Below are 17,834 nucleotides of genomic sequence, written 5' to 3' on the forward strand. Positions count from 1 at the left end.
AACTTGTAAAACATTACTGAGTCACAAAACAGATAAATTTTACCAAACCAGGACATGCAAGACACATTCAGCACAACCTCTCTTTTTAATTCCATACATTAATGATAAGACCTCCCCCAAATCAATCTAACAGAAATGTGGCATAAGGTCATGTGTTCTAAAGATAAGAACACTATTTCAGCAAATCCCTCAGTGTATAAATGATGGCCAAATCCTGTCAAAACAGTGTGACTAATGGTTGGCCCCAGGACCTGTAAGTTTATTTTCTTAACAGTCAATTTTTGAGAAGTCCATGGCTCTTTTGCAGGTTCCTTTCTATTTTGTAAGTCGGTAAACTTAAGTTTGCAGCTGATGTAACCCTGGTGAACTTTTTAAAAAAAAAAAAAATTGGGTTTTAACAAGTAAAGGTACAAATAAAATTTGCAAAGATCCTTAACGCTATGAAATACAACACTTTTCTTAGTAACTGTGATGGTTGATTTCATGTGTCAACTTGACTACCCTAAGTAATGCTTAGATAGCTGGTCAAAACAGTTTCTGGGTGTGTTTTTAATATTTCCAGAAGAGGTTAGCATTTCCAGAAGAGGTTAGCATTTCCAGAAGAGGTTAGCATTTGAATCTGTACACTTGAGTAAAGAAGGCCTGTCTTCACCAGTATTGTCTAAATCCACTGAGAACACAAATAGAACAAAATGGTAGAGAAATGATGAAGATGTGACATCCATCTTCACCTGCCCTTTGACACTGGAGCTTCTGATTCTCAAGACTTCTGCCTTATGACCATGGGTCACACCTTCCCAGGTGTCCGGGCCTTTGGCCTCAGACTGGTAGTTACACCACCAGCTTCCTGGTTCTTCAGCTTCTCTTTCACCAGAATTATGTGAGCCAATTTCCATAATTCATCTTCTCTTAAAAATATATTTTAATAATTAATATATCATATATTCCCACATATTTAATATCGATTTTATATATTATATATGACTATATAATATATTTATTATATTATATATATGTGACTATATTTATATATATGACTATATAATATATTTGTTATTAAAATATAAGTTCTGTTATTCTGGAAATCCCTGACTAATGCATTAACAATTTGTATATCTTAGAGTACTTCAATTTTTTTCCCTTGAGACTATTATGACTGTAACTGTGAGGAACGACCATGATTGATGTTGATTAATGGTTGGTAGATGTTGAGAACTTGATAGAGGACAAACTCTATCCTAGGAACTTCACAGGCATACTGCTGTTTAATATTGACCATGACTCTATAAGACAGATAATATAACTAACCCTTTATTACATAAAAAAAATGAAAGAATAAGTGATATGCTGAGGGTTATAGATTATTTTATTTTTTATTTTCATAATAAATAATCATGCATAATGTCATCATGTTTTTGAGCATGGGATTTAGGGTTTTACAGAACTGGTATTATGCTGGACTTTTAAGCACAGTATTTATCTAAGTGACATGCCTAAGCACAGTATTTATCTAAGTGGTCTGCAAATGACAGAAACACACATAGGACTTGTAAAAAAATAAAACAAGGTATTTATCTACTCTCTGAAAACATTCTGATTTATGGGAAATTTTGAGAATCATAGATGGTTAGTTGCACAGACACAAGGTGAATAAATGAAGAAAGGAAATATCTATTTTTTTCTTTTAATGTCTGTGTAATGCATAAATGCTTTTAATAATTTTTATAAGAAACACAAAGTATTTGCAAATGGTAATAATCATTAGCCTTCAATTCCAACCATTGAAGATTGCAAATAGATTCTATATGTCAAAAGAATGATACAAAGTCTGATTTGATTTCTGATTCCTTTTGTTTCTTCTTATTTTTCTTTTCTCCAATAATCTTTTAAATACACTTTACTTTCCTTTTATTTACTATTTCCACCAATTTCTATCATATTTTACTTTTTACCAAAGAATAACATGGGGCATTGGATCTCATAAATGTTCTTTTTTTGTGTGAGTGTGTATAATTTTGACAATGACTATTATATTAAGATGTGTAACATTGTATCTTTGCTTAAAATCAGTGTGAAAAGATAATAGAGGAGTGAAATGTTAAAAATAGATTATCCTCTGCAGAACATATCTGTGTCTAGGTTGCTTTGATAATACAGATAGTATACATTTTCACTGATTTGGTCATGAATAGAAATTGCCAATAGACTGATGAATGTGAGGTTAACTATATATATACATACACACACACACACACACACACACACACATACACATACCTGATCTTACAAAATATATAATGAGAATATGACCTCCTCACTTCATTTTATATATGTCTGTATTTCAAGCATGTAGTCCTTTATAGACTCAAGGCTATTGCTTGGGGACTGAAACTGCCCATTGCAGAGAGCTAATTTATTTCCCTCTCCAAAATGGATTTCATTTTCCTTTGTGCATCATCAGCACATTTTTAAAAGTTCTGATGGTAAATTTTATAGTAGCAATGTGCAGAAGAATTTAATTTAATTTTGAGTTCCCAGGTTGACTTGCAGTGCTAGTGGGAGTTTTATTATTATTATTTTATTTTCAAAAATGTATTACTATTTCAAAATAGTACAAACTATCCCAAAACATCAACTTATTTCAGAGTAATGGAAGAGTGAGTGGAAGAGAAAGCTGAGAAAAGCGAATCCAAGTATTTTTTTTCTGCATTTTTGAGGCACAGAGAGTTAGTAGAGATTTTGGACTAAGTAGTGGAATAACATAAGTAAGTAGTGGAATAACATACAGCTATTAAATCTACATGTTATATATAGTATTTTTGCTTTCCAAGACTTTGAGAGGTTTATTTTAATGTGTTTTTAGGTTCTATAATTATTGGGATGCAAAATCAACATAAGAAGAGACCAAGAATATAAACCTCTGTTAAAAAATAAACAAAACAAAGTAAGACAGAGTGTCATTGTTTCATACTACCCTTATAGGGGAGAAACCAAAGTATGTCTCCACTTCATGGTAATAAAATCACATTATGTACTTGTAATTTGAAAATGGAGAGAATGAGTCTTAGAAAACTGATACCCAGAAAAACTGAGGAGCTTGATTAGTCTTCAATTCACAGGCAGCCGAGCTTGTTAATATCTACTACAGGGCCCTGCTGCTGGCGATATTGATTGCATGATTTTTATCAAGGTTTGTACAATGTACATTCTAGGTTATAACTTGGGATGTAGTCATTCCTATGGAAGAGGCTCTTTGTGAGACAATGAATAAATGCTTCCTGGGGACAGAAGTATGAGTACTTGATTGAATAAATTATCTAGTGTGCAGGAGAAGACTGTTAGGGTATTGAGGGGTACAGAAAAGGATAAAAATAACAATTCTTCAAAAGTGCAGTGAAGAATATCAGAGCTGTGGTTGAGGGAGACAACCTTCAAGACTCAAGAAATGTCATCGGTTTCTAATCCTCAGAACCTGTGATGATTTATGTTACCTGGTAAAACATAATTTTAAAATGATAAATTAAATGAATGGCATAGACTTGGAAATGGGGAGGTTATCTTGGATTACTCCCACAAACCCAACTTAATTATAAGTTCTTAAAAGTGGAGAGGGCAACCCGTAGGTTGGTCAGAGAGAGGTGAGATGAGAAGGACCTGATTTGCTATTATTTCCTTTGAGGCAGAGGAAGGGGCCCAGGCAGAGGCCAAGGAATGTGGGAGATTAGGAGCAGAAGAGGGATTTCCCATTACAGCCAGTTAGAAAACAGAGACCTTGGCCTTACAACTAACTACAAGGAACTGAATTCTGCCAACCAAATGAGTGAGCAAGAAATGAATTTTTTTGTAGATCCTCCAGAAAGAAATGCAACTTCTGGCACCTTGATTTTGTGGATTTCTGACCTACAGAATTATGAATCTAAATGCGTGTTGTTTTAAGTCAAGAAATTTGTAAATACTTTTTATTGCAGTATTAGAAATCTAGTATAGATATTGGCAGATATTTGGCAGTGGGTGGGAAGAAGATATAAAATAGAAAAAATAGACCTTAAAAATTATTTTGCTTTTGGGATAGCAGATGCTAAACATTTATCATTATGTAGGTGGATGTCATTAGGCAATAGACAGATCCTGTGAAAACACTCAAGTCCACCTATTTAGTTACCCGTTAATATCCTTTATGCTTTCCTTCATAGCCTTCTGTTTGTACTTCATGTGGAAAAGTTCTCATTTGGATACATTTAGAAAAGAGCCTTTATAGTTGTAATGATGTTTTATTCATCATGAGTCAGATTGATCTTATTCTAGTAAGAGTTGACTTGTAGACCAAGAAAATATGTTATATTGAAGGTAAAATAGGGAAGGCTTATACGTTAAATTTAGGATATTTCGCTGGCCTTATTGTGTCTTCATTTTATGGAAGCCAAGCAATATCTGAACCAAATGCAAACTCTATCATAAAGACTTTAATAAAGGTTATAAGTAATGCTATTACAATATCCTCTAACATCTTTAGTTACCAGTTATATTTCCCAATTTAAAGTAGCAGTGCTAGTCTGTGTTTGCAAGGAGGGAGAGGAGAAAAGGAGAGGAAGACGCCAATAGCAGGAAAGACAGGCTTGCTTTTCAACTTAAACCAAAATTTGCTGTACGTGTTTCTTTCTTGTCTTTGTGAACTTCTCTACTTGATGGCAGTGAACATTCCCTCGTACACAATAATAAATTCTGGCTCTATGAGAAAAGTTAGTACCCCAATCCAAACTTCAAAACTGATACTGCATACATTATTCAATTTTTATGCCTATAACCTTCTTCTAAGAGGATAGTTTTTGTAGCAAGGTCTGCAAGATGATTTATCTAGTACCATCCATTTACCTGCTTGCAAAAAAGAGAGAAACGCTATAAAAATACAAGGTCACCCTAAGGTTTGAAAGGTTTGATACCCTTCCTGGTTAATGATAATTATATTTTAATATTTGACTTCCATTTCATAGTTCATATGAACATTGTTTCTAGAAAATAATTTATTTTGTGCTAAGATAAATTTTGCATAATAAATAACCTCCATTTTTGGTGAAAATTTATTTGACCATGAAATTTAAGAATGTAACATTCTTCTCTATGATCAGTGATTATTTCTGTTATAATTGTTTTTCAATAAAACCATTCAGGTATCATTTTGAAGTAATCTTGTTAGTGTGCATAACCAAAATACTATTACCCAGTGAGCTGACCCAATAGAACAGTTTGCTTGCACATAAAACATTTTATTAGAGGTGTATTGCTATGCTTTAAATAAGTTTTTCCTCAAAGGCCCATGATTTAAAGATTTGGCTCAGAGCCTGTGGTGTTATGGGGAGGCTCTTGGACTTTCAGGAGGTGGGACTGTGGGAGGTCTTCAGGTCTCTGGGGTATGCCCTAAAAGGGTATTGTGGAACCTTGGTTCCTTCCTCTTTCTCTTTCTTTTGCTTTTGAGCCATGAAATGAACAGTGTTTTCCTGCCATGTGCTTCAGATGTGATGCCCACCTCATGACAGAACTAAAAACAATAAGGACAGCTGTTTATGGACTGACAGCTTCAAAATCATAAGCCAAAATAAACCTTTTCTTTTTATAATGTTAATTATATCAGGCGTTTGTTACAATAATAGAAACTTAACATATGTTTCTAAATGAATTTATTATTTTCTTTTAAAATAAGTAATTTTCCTGATCTGATAGAATTTTAAGACACTTTTTTAGGACAAGCCATGCATAGCTTGATTTTGTGTTGATGCAAATAATACAAATGAAAATAATAAACATAATATTTTAAAATTTGAATCCAAATTTTACTGAATTTTAAGATTTCATGGAATACCTAATGCCAATAATTATGTATGGAGAAAAATTTAATATAAAAGCACAAAATAAAAAATCAAGCCAGCAAAAATGTGTAAGGTCAAACTACAAGGTGTTATGAGTGTTTAAAATAAAAAAAAAATGTATGATGACTGCTAACTTCAAGGTAGTTCTTATTTGGTTTTAGAGAAGAAAGCTACATAAAAACACACATCTTAGTAAAAATTAAATATATTGCTTGCAACCTATGGTGTAAACTATTTCATTTTGACACAGAGGAATTTAAAATAATAGTAACAAAATGAAACACTTTTTTATATTTAGATAATTCAAAGTCTCATTTAAATAAAATATTCCATAATTAAATATGCCCTCAATATTTACCAAAAACTGGCTCTTCAATGAGATTACAATGAATAATGGCAGGTGGCCTCTGGGGGTTTTGTCATTTTATTTTTACTAATCTGTTAGGCCTCCATTTATGCATATGAAAATGCATATAAATTAAAATTAATAGAAAAAGTTGATGCTATCATCCTTATCATACTCATCTATATATACACCTGATAAATTGTACCCAGTTTATATATGGTTTATTACTATTAACTAAACCTATACTTTATTAAGATTTTATTAGCTTTTCCCTAGTGTTCTTTTTCTGTTCCAGAATCCCTTCTAGGATAATATATATTCTGTTGTTATGTCTTAGGCTCCTCTTGACTGTGATAGTTTCTCAATTTTTTTGTTTCCTTATATATATATATATATATATATATATATATATATATATATATATATATTTAGGTGTACATGGACACAATACCTTTATTTTATTTTATTTGTTTATTTTTATATGGTGCCTGGGATAGAACCCAGTGACTTCAGCATGCTAGGCAAGCGCTCAATCACGGAGTCACAACCCCAGTCCTATTTCTTTGTTTTTGATAATTTTGACAGTTTTGAAGATTGTTGGTAGGTATATTGTAGAATATCATTCAGTCTGGATTTGTCTTTTTTTTTTTTTCAAGTTTGACAGCATTATGGATTTGGGGGCACAAGACCAGAAAATAACAGTAAAGTGACATTTTCATCACATTTTAATAAGGGTAATCTGCTGTGTACATGACTTATCACTCATGGGGGTCACTAACATCATTGGGCCAACATAATGATTGTTAGATTCCTCTCTGTTTGGTTTTTGGTTTTTCTTTTTCTTATTCTTTAAAAACTTTTTTTTAGTAGAAAGTCACTAAGCAAAATCTACCTTCAACGGATGAGGAGTCAAGTTTCATCTGGAGGGAGAGGTATCTATATAAATTATATATCTACTAGCACTTAATATTGTCATTTATTGATTAATTTAATTATTTTGGACATTAGCTATTCTAATAGACATTTAAAAGTTAAATTATACATATATGTATATATTACAATTTATTTAAAATAAAACTTGAATATGGAAATCACTATTAATGGCTTTTAATAATTAATATATGTCATATGTAAAATTAATATTCTTCACAAAAAGAAACTAAAGTGTATTAAAAAGTAAACACATTTTTTAAGGTGATTCATGATACTTATTAGTCATTCTTTTGAGATTTGGGGTGTATGGTAGATTGATTATGTCTAATGACCAGAATTCCTTAGCTTCCTTTATTCACACCTGTTGCCACATAAGAGTCTTGTAGCCTCCCACTCTGCCAGCCACACACTATGATTTGCAGTGAGATGGTCCCAAGGTGACAGAAGAAGAGGCTCTGAAAATCATTTGCATTTGAAAATCATTTCCACTTTGTCATGGCCATAAGCATGTACAGACAAGACTCTAGAGAGTCCATTAGTTTCTGTTAAAGTAGAACAGAGATGAGTTGCCTGGTCAGGCAAGCTGAGAGCATTGTAGATTTGCTGCCAGTCAGGTCACTTCTAGTTATGTAAGTGAACTCCACTGAGAACTGTTGTGCATAATCCAGGTCAGCTGAAACTCATAATCCCATGAGCTAATTAAAGATTTATTGTAAACCACTGAACTTTTTAATTTTGTTGTTACTGCTATATGGCACTATCTGGCACTATCACCAGAATCAATAACTGATATAATATAACAACAATGAGATAATATAGTTTCAGTAATTTGATTTTCCCTTGTGAAAGTAAGTGTGTGACATTTCAATTATCATAAGAAATGAACATTAGTTACATGACATATTTTGGGTGAAAAATCCCCCAGAGGACTCACTATCTCATAGGCTAGAAAACCATTTGTCTTTCCTTAGGTCAAGATACCTACCTCAAATCCTACCTCTTGATCCCATTTGTTTCTCTCAAATGACACAGAATAAAGGCTGTTCCTCTTCTGTGATAATATTTAAAGTGACTCTCAAGGTCTCCTTTCCCATTATAAACATTATCACTGCTTTAGGCCACTGTAGACCTTAGCTTGCCTGAACTTCTTAGAATTCTCCTCCTCTCTTCTGTGTTGGATCTTGGATATGTGACTTCCCTTCAAATTTTGTACTTTGTGCAGGTTTTCTTCCCCCATTAATCTCACTCACTTAACTATCTCTGATGCACACAATTTGCATCTGCAGATAGTCCATCTACTTATTTCCACTTGGAACATTTGTCATGGTATTCACAGACTCCCTTAAAATCAGTGAGGGCCATTGTTCTATCATATTTTGAAGTGTTTTCAAGATTGATTTCTGAATCTCAGGAAATAAGTCTATATCTTTCATCTTCTTTCTTTGGAACTGGGCTGTTAAAATAAAAGTCACGGTCATTTTGTCTATAATGACATCATGGTTTCACATTTAGAGAAAATTTGCTCAGAAATATTTTTTTTAACCTAGAAATCATTAGTCTTAAAACATATTTTTCTCTACATATTGAAAAACATATATTCTATTCTCATTTGTAATAACTTCATACTAACAGCTCCTATTATAAATCACTTTTTACTGGTTCTAGCTTTATATAATTTTTAAACTCTTTAGTTTAGAGAGGAAGGTCTGCAATGAAACCTGATGGCTTAAATATTTTTGCAATACTCCATTTTTCTCTGTTAATTTTATCAATGTGTTCTGAACTTGGAAAAACTTGGTTTTAAAGTGTTTTCAAGGAGACGGACATCATTAAAAGAACCACTTATATCCTCATTTATAAGAAAAAAGCTAAGTTTTATACTTGAGGAGAAATGCATTTGACATCTATACTGGTTCTTTGTATTTCAAATCTTTACCCCTTCTATCTCCATCAGCTTTAACTTCCCACCTGTTTACCCTGTCCTGAATGATTTTCATTATGTGAAAATTTTGAAAAATGGAATGAGATGATTAATGAGACAATATCTTGAGCTATTCAAGTTTGTGTGGTTTTCTGCACCTCCCTGTATCTGAATTTACCCTCAGTCTTCCAGAAGCATCCACAAAATGCTGAGTTTTATAATTTATTTTTAGTCTTTACTTCTAAAGAAGGTATTACAATTAGAGAAATGCAAATCAAAACTCTTCTGAGATCTTATACCAGTCAGAATGGCAGCTATTAAGAATGGAAACAACAATAAGTGTTGGCGAGGATGTGGGGGAAAGGGCACATTCTTACATTCATTGCTGGTAGGACTGAAAATTGGTGCAACCAATCTGAAAAGCAGTATGGAGATTCCTTGGAAAACTGGGACTGGAACCACCATTTGACTCAGCTATCCCTCTCCTTGGTTGTTAAGAGCCACAGTTTAGTCAGAATGACACCTGGCATTTTTGCCAGAGGGAATGGTTGAAAGGTGACCCTGCTGCAGCTCTGGGGATTAGGGCGGATCCTGCTGGGAATAGGGTGGCGACAGGATTAGGGCGGATCCTGCTGCCTCTGGTGCCCACTATTTTGGAGTTCCCTTTGAGTTCCTGCGGGGTTCTGAGAGAATTGGCTCACAGAGTCCGGTGCACGCAGTGTGTTCCCGGGAAGTGTGTGTAGAGTGTGGATGAGAGTTCGAGAATAAAGAGTTGCTGTTTGAACCTACAAGGCTTTGTGGTAGCTTGGTTATTTTGTGCCCAGACAGACTGCAGCACTTGCTTTATACCCAAAGGACTTAAAAACAGCCTACTACAGGGTCACAGTCACATCAATGTTTATAGCAGCACAATTCACAATAGCTAAATTGTGGATCCAACATAGATACTTTTCAGTAGATGAAAGGATAAAGAAAATGTGGCATATATACACAATGGAATATTACTCAGCATTAAAAGAGAATAAAATAATGGCATTTGCAGGTAAATGGATGGAGTTGGAGAATATAGTTCTAAGTGAAGTTAACCAATCCCCAAAAACCAAATGCTGAATATCTTTTCAGATATAAGGATGTTGATTCATAATGGGGATGAGGGACAGCATTGGAGGAATAGATGAACTTTAAATAGGGCAAAGTGGGGGAGGGGAAGAGACGGTATGGGGGTAGGAAAGATGGTGAGATCAGATGAACATCATTACCCTAAGTATCTTTATGAAAACACAAATGGTGTGACTCTATTTTGTGTTTAACCAGAAGTATGAAAAACTGTGCTCTATATGTATAATATGAATTGAATTTCATTCTGCTGTTATATGTAACCAATTAGAATAAATTTTTTAAAATCCTAAAAAAAACCATATCACATACAAATGTACAGAAATATACTTGATTTACAAATAAGAATTTTGTTAGGAAGACACATGCCCTAATATGTGTGATATGAGAAGACTGGAAAATAGCAAGGAGAAAGCAGAGGACTTTACTCCAGAGGCAACCAGATGAGGGTGGTTTGGTATTTGAGTTGTGTGTGAGGGGATAATCTTGGAGCAGGGAGGTAGGTCTCATCGCAACATGGCAGTCCTGGGCCAAGGGTACAAATGGAACTGTCTACATCGTAGTTGTAAGTATTTAAAAGTTATAAGTCAAGCAAATAAACTAATCTGAAAAATACATTCTAATGCATTGTCTTCACAAATGTACCTTTTCAACCTCTGGATGACCAGGCTCACCCTTATACTTCTCAAGCACCTCAGTGTTTTTTAATTAAAGCAGAAAAATGTTGATCTGAGCAGACTTTTGCAGCTAAGCTACAGAGGGTCCTGCTTTTCCTTTTCCTCTGCTCAGAGAAGCCTTGAGGAAGGCCCTGTGAATCTCAGACACTTCTCTCTGTTTCACCCCACTCTAAGAGCTATTCTAGCAGAGTCCATAAAGATGTGGCATTGCCAGAACAGAGAAGCTAGTGCCTCTTTCCAAGGCATCAGCAGGGGATTGTGTAATTGTCAGTTTCATCATGAGATAAATTTCAGTTGTCCTTTGTCTATCAAGCATGAAATCTGCCTGCATTCAAGGATCCAATCACCTTGAACTCTCTGGAAAGAGGGAATAATCACAGGTGATAAGAGCGTTGTTGTTAGAATAATATGGAAAGTAAAACCCCAAATAACCTAGATTTCAGTGGAAAAAATAGAGATTATAATCATGCTTATTCAGAGCTCAAAAACACAAATTCACAGGTGGGGCCACAGCATCATTTTCATTATTTATTTAGTTATGATATCTAAAGTCTGATAGTAGTTGTGAGAAACAGAACGAATCTTATTTGTTTTGTGAAAAATTTCTTATTTTGTACCAAAAAGAGAGAAAATTAAAAAGGGAGTGATCTGAGAAAGAACACAAGGAACATTTGATTCAGGGATACTCAGCACTAAGAGATAGGGATATCCTGGATTTTATACAAAATATCACATGTATGAGAGTATTCCCATTTTTCCCACTTTAATTCATTCCAAGACTTGTAACTCCAGAAGGATAAGGGGTACTGATGTGTTTATTGCACAGACGCAGACACTAAAGTGCAGATGTGCCAGGGATTTGCCACGGGTGACAGCAGCCTCTCACCTGCAACCCAGTTGCTTCCCATTTCACCACAGATGCTCGTCCTTCTAAGGGTTGAGGTCTACATCTCTTCAGTCTCCCCTTGCCAGCCATAGTGTGTGCCCCAATCCACTTCACCATCCAGTTATTTGGGACCTTTTGTTTGTGACTTGCTGTCACGACTTTGGCTGTGCACAAGAACATTTTTACCCTCTGGACTCTGCTCTGAGCTTAGACTTCAGACAATTGCATGAGCTGCAAATCTGTTTTTCAAGTTGACTGTATGGAAACAGTTTTTATGAGTCATTTTATTTAGCTGTTTTCTTGTGCTGTGTGCTTTATAAGAAGAACATTTTATGAGTATGTCAGCATCCACCTTGGCCTAATAAATGTTTTTAGTAAGCAGAGTACAAGGTGATTTTTCAGCCTTCATAATCCTATTCAAAAAAATAGCACTTTTAGAATTAGATATACAAGGATATTTTAACCACAGATATTCTTTTTTCCAGTTTTTGATTATAAAATTCCAGTATAATTTTTGTACTATTTCAGAGTGAAGAAAATGTGATGTTATTTTACTTAGTTACAGAGGATTTACACAAATCTATTAAATTCTAGATGCTATGTAGATGTGTTAATTTCTATATATTTTATTTACAAATATTCATTTAGAGAAAAGCAGAGGGAGAAAGTGAGAAATATATTTTCCCACAAATGCGATCTAAAAAGCTCTGGTCAGGATAAGCCTCATCAAAATAACACTTGTCAATAAAACTCAAAGTGTCTCTACAGTTAGTGATTAGGAATAAAAGCTTTACACTCAGAGCCAATTTCAAATCATGGTCGAGTACTTGATCTGAATTATTTTAGGTGTGTCTCATCATTTCTTGGTTTTTTCATAAATAAAATACATTGTAGTGACTACTTCATCAGGTTTTGGAGAGTTTTAAGTGAAACAGTCTCTGTAAAGCAAGTAGAACAATGCTATAAATACAACAGCTCTGGCCAAATTAGTTGTTATTGTTAATTATCATTGTTATCATTGATTAATATTTTTTTCCAGAAGGAGGATGTATTTACTTTAAACTCCATAGGAGTCTGCTCCCCTTGGTCCTTTGTGCATGTTCAGAAAGAAGGCGACTAATCTTATGCCAAGAATACCAATTGCCTTTTGACACATTCCAGTCTCCGAATGAAGTCAAGTTTTCTTTTTGATCTGAGATGACAAAAGGATTTCATCTCTAGACACCTACTCACATTCATTGTCAGGGAGTTCCTGGGCCAAGTGTGAAGGTTTGAGCTCAGTAGGAGGCTTCTCCATTCTCTTCTTGTTGCTATTCATTCCTTCTAGGATGTGCTATTTCAAAAGAGGAGACATCCCTGGCAGCTGAGTTGCTAGTGGTGTTGTTCAGCCTTTCTGGAATAAAACTTTCTCCGTTAGGTATCTCAGTTTTGAATTGCTAACCTTTCTCCTTTCATAATTCCTCCAGCCAAATGGGGTTTCTATACCAGAAGTTCTAAACAACTTTATTTAGTCTGAAAGTGCTTTGACTCTTTAGCTTTTGCTTTGCCTGAGGTTCCAGATTTGTTTTACTAGGTATCAAAAAAAGAGTAACAGCTGTCCTCCATCAGCCAAGTGTTGAAAAGTTGCAAAGTAACTCACATCTGCTTTTGGGAATATCACACGTGTTTGCTCCTATTTTTATTTCTGTCTACTGATACTTATTTTATACCTTATGTCCTGACCAATTCTGTTATCAGTTAGATATCTAATGATCCATACCATTCTGCCATATTTCACTTCCCATTTTAATAGAGTGTCATATCCCAAAGTAATGAATCCCTAATGGTGACACAAGAAAAATCAGAGCAGTGGTTAATGGGAACAGACTCTTTCTAATGCACCTCAAATTATACAGTGTGAGTAATTAGCCCCACATCTAACTAATCATGCCGTCAGCTCTTCCATGCTTCAGAAGACATTGACTGTTTTAATAAAACCACCTGCATAATGGCTGAGACATACTGATATGGAAACCAACACACATTCGGGTGTTTTTGTGCATGTTACTCAATGTCATGGCTTCCCTTTCATTATCTGTAAAACAGGGATAAAAATAAAAATTTCTTAATGTTGCAAAAACATATGAATTGCAATTTTCAACTAAATATTTCAACTTTCCATGCTGGTTAGAAATATAGTTTGTATGCTAACTTAGTACCTGTATCTCCCAAGGTCCATTTCAATTTTTCTCTGTGTGTATGTGTCTGTGTGTGTTCGTATGCATGCACATGCATTAAGAATCAATTTTAGCCATGCTGTGCATATAGGTGATGAGGAATGCAAGAGATATATGCATAAAGGTCATAATATAAGAAGTATCATAAAATAAACAGAAGAGAAAGGAAAGATTGGAACACAGCATAGGATCTGTATTGGTGATTGTTAGATTGGTAATTCCATAAAGAATTTTGTTGAATTGTAAGTGTGTGTGTGTGTTTGTGTGTGTGTGTGTGTGTGTGTGTGTGTGTGTGTGCACGTGTTTTCCTTGCTTAAAGTTACATAAATGATATTTAGGATGAATTATCCAGGCCTTGACATATCATATTCTGGAAATGATGCTGTCAATGAATTAATCTCATTCCTTCTCAATTTATTTTATTTTCCATGACAAATAACTGGGGTCCTAAATCATAAGGAGGATTTCCAAAGTTCTCCTTGCACTGTAGTTGTGGACAAGTTTGGAAAAATAGACACTTGTATGCCTCTATGGGGAAAGATTCTAATGTCTCACTTTTTAATTGTTTTTAGATACACATGACATATTATACATGCATGGAGTACAACCCATTCCGATTTGGATCCCATTCTTGTGGTTGAACATGATGTGGAGTTATGGTCATATATTCATGGATGAGTATAGGAAAGTTATGTCTAATTCTTTCTACTGTCTTTCTTAGTCCAATTTCCCTTTCCTTCCCTTCATTCTCCTTGGGCTAATTCAATTGACTTCATACTTCATTTTGATTGGTTTCCCTACCCCAAATTTGTGTGAACCTAGAAGGAGATAGACAACCCACAATTAGTTAGGTTTACAGATTATAGATGCATAACTTGAAAGGGAAGCTCCGACATTGCTGATTATAGGGGTTAAGGTTAGAGACAGTATGGGAGTGGCATTATTGTACATGGTTTCTCCCGTGACAATGATGAGTTAATATAGGTACAGAATCCCATGGGTGCTAAGAAAGCTATGCTGTAAGTCTTTGGAGGTATTTTTTGTTCTATTTTCTGCATTTTTAAGCTGGAGCTTTTCTTAGGCTCATCTTACTGTCATATCTTATTGGTAAAATGTGAAAGCCAAATGAAAATTAAGATTAAAATGGTCAAGCATTCATTCTCTGTTTTCTCTTAGATACATATCTACGGCCTGGACACTGTAAGATCTGTCAGTTCTCCTTTTCATCTATACATAAAAATATAAATTAATGCTCAATTGGATTAAGATATACAGTTTCATGACCACGTAAATTAGATACTATTAATAAATATGTGATTTAAAACTTATAATTTGTTAATTAAAAGAATAAAATAAGGAAATTAAAAAAACCTTATAATAATGCAATTATTTGGGCTTCACAATGTATTGCATTTTTAATCATTAATATATTTTATAGGGCTAGGGTTGTGGCTCAGTGATAGAGCTCTTGCCTCGCACATGTGAGGCACTGGGTTTGATCCTCAGCACCACATAAAAATAAATAATCAAAATAAATGTATTATGTCAAAAAATGTATATTTATTTTATTTATTTAGGACTCCAATCAAAACATCCAAAAGTAGTCTCCATAAGAAGATGAAATGAAAAAGTCTTTAAATCATCACCAACAAACCTTTGAAAGTGACTGATGAATGATATTGTCACTGTCAGCTCCACTATAAATGTCAAAGTTTTGAAAGACTCATTGTGGGAGACAACTTGTAGGATTATCCATAGACCCACTATATTGAAATGGGGACAGCAAATTTTCAATGACATTTTCCTTTGGACATATTATTTTTTAATATTTCATAAATGAATTATTGGGCATATAAATCTGAGTTCTTTGTAATGGAATTTCTTTCCTTCTGGCCAGAATGATTGCCTTTGAAGGTATCTATAATTTCTATAGTAAATATTTTGTGAAATGTTTGTTTTACATTTAGTAGCTGTTTTAGTCAGCTTTTTCACTGCTGTGAGCAAAAGGATATGACCAGAAAAATTTTAGAGAAGGAAAAATTCATTTGAGGGCTCATGTTTTCAGAGGTCTTAGTCTATAGAAGTCCTGCTCCACTCCTTGGGGCTGGAGGTAAGGCTGAACATCATGGTGGAAAAGTGTGGTGGAGGGAAGCAGCTCATGTGGTGATCAGGAAGCAGAGAGAGAGAAAGACTCCCCTCTCCAAAAACAAAATATATGCCCCAAAGACACACCCCCAATTCCTACCTCCTTCAGCCACACCTTATCACTTCAGCTACCATTCAGTTAATCCCTATTAGGGGATTAATTCACTGGTTGGGTTAAAGCTTTTATAACCCAATCATGTCTCCTCTGAACTTTCTTCCATTAACTCACACATGAGCTTTTGGGGGACACCTCTCACCCAAACAGTAACAGTAGTTTTAAAAGATATTTGCCATTTACTGAAAAATAAGTGTTTTTCATTTTGTATTCTTAAAATTTTAACTAGACTATAAAGATTACAGACCTTTCATAAGAGAATTTAATGTCAAATAAATGCAAAATGTACTAAGAAAACATTGATATTTCTAGTTGCATTTAGATTTCAATATATGCAGTATGTTATTTTTCAATTTAGTTTTTACTTTAATCAAAGTTATATGTGCAGGTAATTTAAACAGTGAAGTGGGCCCATTAGGTTTACTGCTAAAAAAGCAATTTCCTGTGTTATTTTTGTAGTCTTTTTTCCTGATACACAGATACAACCGTTTTCAACTATATTAGCTGATTCTTTTTTGGTCTCTCCATATCTCTAAACAATATGCTTATATTGCTATTTCTTGATTTTTTATTAATGGGCTTTATTTATTCACTTTCCACTATCAAAGAAGAGAATTTAGCTTTCCTTCATTTTCCTGCCCCTATCACATGAGCATATTTTTGAACCTCTCATCCTTTCGACACAATATACCATAATTTTGATTAAATGAATATTCCTGTTTTCCATATTGTGACTAAATGAAAGCATTCAGAGTTTAGTTATCAACTATACATAGATTGTTCTAGCTTTCCTTTCAACATTTTGATTTTCCTAGCATTAATAATGATCTATTTTCATTTACTTAGGTAGTTTTTGGTTTGTTTTATTTTGGTATCTAACACTAATTCATTGTTTCCTAGTTCTATAATGTGCCCCTTCATATTGTCTAGAATTTTATATAATTTACCACTTTTATCTTCATCAACCAATTTAACCCAGTATGCTCTAATGAAATCCTATCAACTGAAAGTGAGGGACCTATGAACTAGTTTCTTACCCTTAACAAAGCAAGAATAGTCTGTTCCAAGGAATTGCTGGTCCCTTGGCTGACCACCCAGCAATGGCAGGGCAAGAAATGCATGTCACATATTGACCAGCTGTGGAACATGCAAAAGAAAGAAACTGAATTATTTTTTCTCCAAGAGGCTATTGTGATCCCAGTCTTAAATAGTGTGACTCATTTATTATGGCATGATAAGTGCTAGGGGGGATACTTTTTGTTTTATTTTTAAATAGTCTTTTAATTTCCATAGAATATCTAAAACAAAAATATGATATCTGAGAGATAATCCACTTCTCTCTTGCCTACTTCTTGAGCTGTAAGTAGCAGCTCTGCTTTCACAAATCACCCTCAGGACAATATGGATCTTAGGTAGGCCAAAGAAAGATTGACAGAGCCATTGGTTCTCACCTCCCTCTTCGGTATTCTTCTGTTCTGCATGTCATGGAGACTTGAGACAGCCACTGAGTACGTAAGAGGAGTGTGTTGCACTTACACAGTTGAGCTACATTTTATTTCCAAAGGCCACTTTCAATCATATTCATTGGGATTATTTCTTTTCCTTACCACTGGCT

The sequence above is a fragment of the Ictidomys tridecemlineatus genome, chromosome 1, assembly GCF_052094955.1.
Source record: "Ictidomys tridecemlineatus isolate mIctTri1 chromosome 1, mIctTri1.hap1, whole genome shotgun sequence".
In the NCBI taxonomy this organism is placed as follows: Eukaryota; Metazoa; Chordata; class Mammalia; order Rodentia; family Sciuridae; genus Ictidomys; species Ictidomys tridecemlineatus.